The sequence below is a fragment of the Oncorhynchus gorbuscha genome, unplaced genomic scaffold, assembly GCF_021184085.1.
Source record: "Oncorhynchus gorbuscha isolate QuinsamMale2020 ecotype Even-year unplaced genomic scaffold, OgorEven_v1.0 Un_scaffold_823, whole genome shotgun sequence".
NCBI classification, from domain to species: domain Eukaryota; kingdom Metazoa; phylum Chordata; class Actinopteri; order Salmoniformes; family Salmonidae; genus Oncorhynchus; species Oncorhynchus gorbuscha.
Window position 1 is genome coordinate 7,501 of NW_025745825.1, and position 7,500 is coordinate 15,000.

Sequence of the window (7,500 nt, forward strand, 5' to 3'; positions counted from 1 at the left end):
ACACACACTCATACCCACACACACATACACACACTCATACCCACACACACATACACACACTCATACCCACACACACTGTCATACACACACTCATACCCCCACACACTGTCATACACACACTCATACCCACACACACTGTCATACACACACACACTCATACCCACACACACATACACACACTCATACCCCCACACACTGTCATACACACACCCACACACTCATACCCACACACACTGTCATACACACACACCCACACACTCATACCCACACACACTGTCATACACACCCACCCACACACTCATACCCCCACACACTGTCATACACACACACCCACACACTCATACCCACACACACTGTCATACACACACACCCACACACTCATACCCCCACACACTGTCATACACACACACCCACACACTCATACCCCCACACACTGTCATACACACACACACACTCATACCCCCACACACTGTCATACACACACACACACACACTCATACACACACACACACACACACACACACACACACACACACACACACACACACACACACACACACACACACACACACACACACACACACACACACACACACACACACTCATACCCACACACACATACACACACTCATACCCCCTCACACACTGTCATACACACACACACACACACACACTCATACCCACACACACACACACACACTCATACCCACACACACACACACACACACACACACACACACACACACACACACACACACACACACACACACACACACACACACACACACACACACACACACACACACACACACACACACACACACACACACACTCATACCCCCACACACACTCATACCCCCACACACTGTCATACACACACACACACTCATACCCACACACACATACACACACTCATACCCACACACACATACACACACTCATACCCCCACACACTGTCATACACACACACCCACACACACTGTCATACACACACACCCACACACACATACCCAGCTCCTCTAACAACAACTAGTGGTACAGACTGGACTGGACTACACTGGGCTGGGGAAATGTCTGGACTGGTCTACACTGGACTGGGGAAATGTCTGGACTGGTCTACACTGGACTGGGGAAATGTCTGGACTGGACTACACTGGACTGGGGAAATGTCTGGACTGGTCTACACTGGACTGGGGAAATGTCTGGACTGGACTACACTGGACTGGGGAAATGTCTGGACTGGACTACACTGGACTGGGGAAATGTCTGGACTGGACTACACTGGACTGGGGAAATGTCTGGACTGGACTACACTGGACTGGGGAAATGTCTGGACTGGCCTAGACTGGACTGGGGAAATGTCTGGACTGGACTACACTGGACTGGGGAAATGTCTGGACTGGACTGCACTGGACTGGGGAAATGTCTGGACTGGACTACACTGGACTGGGGAAATGTCTGGACTGGACTGCACTGGACTGGGGAAATGTCTGGACTGGACTGCACTGGACTGGGGAAATGTCTGGACTGGACTACACTGGACTGGGGAAATGTCTGGACTGGTCTGGAGTCGACTGAGGAAATGTCTGGACTGGACTACACTGGACTGGGGGAATGTCTGGACTGGACTACACTGGACTGGGGAAATGTCTGGACTGGACTACACTGGACTGGGGAAATGTCTGGACTGGACTGCACTGGACTGGGGAAATGTCTGGACTGGACTGCACTGGACTGGGGAAATGTCTGGACTGGACTACACTGGACTGGGGAAATGTCTGGACTGGACTGGACTCGACTGAGGAAATGTCTGGACTGGACTACACTGGACTGGGGAAATGTCTGGACTGGACTACACTGGACTGGGGAAATGTCTGGACTGGACTACACTCGACTGGGGGAATGTCTGGACTGGACTACACTGGACTGGGGAAATGTCTGGACTGGACTACACTGGGCTGGGGAAATGTCTGGACTGGACTACACTGGACTGGGGAAATGTCTGGACTGGACTACACTGGGCTGGGGAAATGTCTGGACTGGACGACACTGGACTAGGAAATGTCTGGACTGGACTATACTGGACTGGGGAAATGTCTGGACTGGACTACACTGGACTGGGGAAATGTCTGGACTGGACTGGAGTACACTGGACTGGGGATATGTCTGGACTGGACTGGGGGACTGACTGGACTGGACTTGGGGAATGTCTGGACTGGACTAGATTAGACTGGACTTTGTCTGAGCTGGACTGGGGGAATGTCTGGCCAGGACTAGACTAGACTGGACTGGACTGAGCTGGACTGGGGGAATGTCTGGACTGAACTAAACTGGACTGGGCTGGGCTGAGCTAGACTGGACTAGACTGGGTTAGACTAGACTGGACTGGATTGGACTAGACTAGACTGGACTGGACTAGACTGGACTCTTCTCTCTACACTGCAGCATCTTCTATGTCTCCAGTTAGAGCTGATACTGTGGGTTTTGTCTGTATCTGGACATTTTGCCTGCTGGGCCTGTGTGTGTGTGTATATGTGTGTGTGTATATGTGTGTGTGTATATGTGTGTGTATATGTGTGTGTATATGTGTGTGTGTGTGTGTGTGTGTGTGTGTGTGTGTGTGTGTGTGTGTGTGTGTGTGTGTGTGTGTGTGTGTGTGTGTGTGTGTGTGTGTGTGTGTGTGTGTGTGTGTGTGTGTGTGTGGGTGGGTGGGTGGGTGGGTGTACTTGTCCTAAGCACACACCCTCCTGTAGTCTTGAGTGATCAGGTGCTATAACAGGTATGTGTTGGCCCCACTCAGCCCTGTTCCACTCAGCCCTGTTACTCTCAGCCCTGTTCCACTCAGCCCTGTTCCACTCAGCCCTGTTCCACTGCCCCACTCAGCACAGTTCCACTGTTCCACTCAGCCCTGTCCCACTCAGCCCTGTTCCACTCAGCCCTGTTCCACTGCCCCACTCAGCACAGTTCCACTGTTCCACTCAGCCCTGTTCCACTCAGACCTGTTCCACTCAGCCCTGTTCCACTGTTCCACTCAGCCCTGTTCCACTCAGCCCTGTTCCACTCAGCCCTGTTCCACTGTTCCACTCAGCCCTATTCCACTCAGACCTGTTCCACTCAGCCCTGTTCCACTGTTCCACTCAGCCCTGTTCCACTGTTCCTCTCAGCCCTGTTCCTCTCAGCCCTGTTCCACTCAGCCCTGTTCCTCTCAGCCCTGTTCCTCTCAGCCCTGTTCCACTCAGCCCTGTTCCACTCAGCCCTGTTCCACTGAGCCCTGTTCCACTCAGCCCTGTTCCACTCAGCCCTGTTCCACTGTTCCACTTCATATCACCTTGATCCTCTGTAATGGGCTTTGGAGGAGCACCAGACCTCTCCTCTCAATTACATTCAATTCAAGGGGCTTTATTGTCATGGGAAACATATGTTAACATTACCAAAGCAAGTGAAGTAGAAAGTAAACAAAAGTGAAATAAACAATAAAAATTAACATTAAACATTACACTCACAGAAGTTGCAAAATAATTACAAATGTCATATTATATATATACAGTATTGTAACGACGTGCAAATGGTTAAAGTACAAAATGGAAAATAAATCAATGTAAATATGGGTTGTATTTACAATGGTGTTTGTTCTTCACTGGTTGACCTTTTCTTGTGGCAACAGGTCACAGATCTTGCTGCTGTGATGTCACACTGTGGTATTTCACCCAGTAGATATGGGAGTTTATCAACATTGGGTTTGTTTTGTAATTCTTTGTGGATCTGTGTAATCTGGGTGAAATATGTGTCTCTAATATGGTCATACATTTGTCAGGAGGTTAGGAAGTGCAGCTCAGTTTCCACCTCATTTTGTGGGCAGTGAGCACATAGCCTGTCTTCTCTTGAGAGCCAGGTCTGCCTACGGCGGCCTTTCTCAATAGCAAGGATATGCTCACTCCCCTCTCTCCCCTGTATCTCTCCAGACAGGTGTTAGGACTAGTGTAGTCTGTTATCTAACTGTCCTCTCCCCCTGTATCTCTCCAGACAGGTGTTAGGACTAGTGTAGTCTGTTATCTAACTGTTCTCTCCCGTGTAACTCTCCAGACAGGTGTTAGGACTAGTGTAGTCTGTGTATCTAACTGTCCTCTCCCCTGTATCTCTCCAGACAGGTGTTAGGACTAGTGTAGTCTGTCTAACTGTCCTCTCCCCTGTATCTCTCCAGACAGGTGTTAGGACTAGTGTAGTCTGTATGTTATCTAACTGTCCTCTCCCTGTATCTCTCCAGACAGGTGTTAGGACTAGTGTAGTCTGTATGTTATCTAACTGTCCTCTCCCCTGTATCTCTCCAGACAGGTGTTAGGACTAGTGTAGTCTGTATGTTATCTAACTGTCCTCTCCCCTGTATCTCTCCAGACAGGTGTTAGGACTAGTGTAGTCTGTATGTTATCTAACTGTCCTCTCCCCTGTATCTCTCCAGACAGGTGTTAGGACTAGTGTAGTCTGTTATCTAACTGTCCTCTCCCCCCTGTATCTCTCCAGACAGGTGTTAGGACTAGTGTAGTCTGTTATCTAACTGTCCTCTCCCCTGTATCTCTCCAGACAGGTGTTAGGACTAGTGTAGTCTGTTATCTAACTGTCCTCTCCCCCTGTATCTCTCCAGACAGGTGTTAGGACTAGTGTAGTCTGTTATCTAACTGTCCTCTCCCCTGTATCTCTCCAGACAGGTGTTAGGACTAGTGTAGTCTGTTATCTAACTGTCCTCTCCCCTGTATCTCTCCAGACAGGTGTTAGGACTAGTGTAGTCTGTATGTTATCTAACTGTCCTCTCCCCTGTATCTCTCCAGACAGGTGTTAGGACTAGTGTAGTCTGTATGTTATCTAACTGTCCTGTCCCCCTGTATCTCTCCAGACAGGTGTTAGGACTAGTGTAGTCTGTTATCTAACTGTCCTCTCCCCCTGTATCTCTCCAGACAGGTGTTAGGACTAGTGTAGTCTGTATGTTATCTAACTGTCCTCTCCCCTGTATCTCTCCAGACAGGTGTTAGGACTAGTGTAGTCTGTATGTTATCTAACTGTCCTGTCCCCCTGTATCTCTCCAGACAGGTGTTAGGACTAGTGTAGTCTGTTATCTAACTGTCCTCTCCCCCTGTATCTCTCCAGACAGGTGTTAGGACTAGTGTAGTCTGTATGTTATCTAACTGTCCTCTCCCCTGTATCTCTCCAGACAGGTGTTAGGACTAGTGTAGTCTGTATGTTATCTAACTGTCCTCTCCCCTGTATCTCTCCAGACAGGTGTTAGGACTAGTGTAGTCTGTATGTTATCTAACTGTCCTCTCCCCTGTATCTCTCCAGACAGGTGTTAGGACTAGTGTAGTCTGTATGTTATCTAACTGTCCTCTCCCCTGTATCTCTCCAGACAGGTGTTAGGACTAGTGTAGTCTGTTATCTAACTGTCCTCTCCCCTGTATCTCTCCAGACAGGTGTTAGGACTAGTGTAGTCTGTATGTTATCTAACTGTCCTCTCCCCTGTATCTCTCCAGACAGGTGTTAGGACTAGTGTAGTCTGTTATCTAACTGTCCTCTCCCCTGTATCTCTCCAGACAGGTGTTAGGACTAGTGTAGTCTGTATGTTATCTAACTGTCCTCTCCCCTGTATCTCTCCAGACAGGTGTTAGGACTAGTGTAGTCTGTATGTTATCTTACTGTCCTCTCCCCTGTATCTCTCCAGACAGGTGTTAGGACTAGTGTAGTCTGTATGTTATCTAACTGTCCTCTCCCCTGTATCTCTCCAGACAGGTGTTAGGACTAGTGTAGTCTGTTATCTAACTGTCCTCTCCCCTGTATCTCTCCAGACAGGTGTTAGGACTAGTGTAGTCTGTATGTTATCTAACTGTCCTCTCCCCTGTATCTCTCCAGACAGGTGTTAGGACTAGTGTAGTCTGTATGTTATCTAACTGTCCTCTCCCTGTATCTCTCCAGACAGGTGTTAGGACTAGTGTAGTCTGTATGTTATCTAACTGTCCTCTCCCCTGTATCTCTCCAGACAGGTGTTAGGACTAGTGTAGTCTGTATGTTATCTAACTGTCCTCTCCCCTGTATCTCTCCAGACAGGTGTTAGGACTAGTGTAGTCTGTTATCTAACTGTCCTCTCCCCCTGTCTCTCTCCAGACAGGTGTTAGGACTAGTGTAGTCTGTATGTTATCTAACTGTCCTCTCCCCCTGTATCTCTCCAGACAGGTGTTAGGACTAGTGTAGTCTGTATATCTAACTGTCCTCTCCCCTGTATCTCTCCAGACAGGTGTTAGGACTAGTGTAGTCTGTATGTTATCTAACTGTCCTCTCCCCTGTATCTCTCCAGACAGGTGTTAGGACTAGTGTAGTCTGTATGTTATCTAACTGTCCTCTCCCTGTATCTCTCCAGACAGGTGTTAGGACTAGTGTAGTCTGTATGTTATCTAACTGTCCTCTCCCCTGTATCTCTCCAGACAGGTGTTAGGACTAGTGTAGTCTGTTATCTAACTGTCCTCTCCCCTGTATCTCTCCAGACAGGTGTTAGGACTAGTGTAGTCTGTTATCTAACTATCCTCTCCCTGTATCTCTCCAGACAGGTGTTAGGACCAGTGTAGTCTGTTATCTAACTGTCCTCTCCCATACTCTCCAGACACTGTTAGGACTAGTGTAGTCTGTATGTTATCTAACTGTCCCACCCACTGTCATCTCTCCAGACAGACTCATACCCCCACACACTGTCATACACACACCCCACACACTCATACCCACACACACTGTCATACACACACACCCACACACTCATACCCCCACACACTGTCATACACACCCACCCACACACTCATACCCCCACACACTGTCATACACACACACCCACACACTCATACCCACACACACTGTCATACACACACACCCACACACTCATACCCCACACACTGTCATACACACACCCACACACCATACCCATACACACACTGTCATACCCACACACACCACACACTCATACCCCCCACACACACTGTCATACACACACACACCCACACACTCATACCCACACACACATACACACACTCATACCCACACACACATGTCATACACACACTCATACCCACACACACATACACACACTCATACCCACACACACTGTCATACACACACTCATACCCACACACACATACACACACTCATACCCACACACACTGTCATACACACACTCATACCCACACACACTGTCATACACACACTCATACCCACACACACACATACACACACACACACACACCCACACACACACACACACATACCACACATACCCCCACACACTGTCATACACACACACACACACTCATACCCCACACACACTGTCATACCCACACACACTCATACACACACTCATACCCCACACTCACACACACACACACACACACACACACACACACACACACACACACACACACACACACACACACACACACACACACACACACACACACACACACACACACACACACA

At 48.7% G+C, this 7,500-nt stretch overlaps 1 protein-coding gene across 1 annotated transcript in view; it reads left to right on the forward strand.

Moving 5' to 3' along the window:
• Positions 1-7,500, forward strand: part of LOC124020464 (ELKS/Rab6-interacting/CAST family member 1-like) — a gene marked incomplete at its 5' end in the record, with an annotated part of 84,625 nt that overhangs the window by 1,122 nt on the left and 76,003 nt on the right. The gene's annotated exons all lie outside the window — the stretch shown is intronic.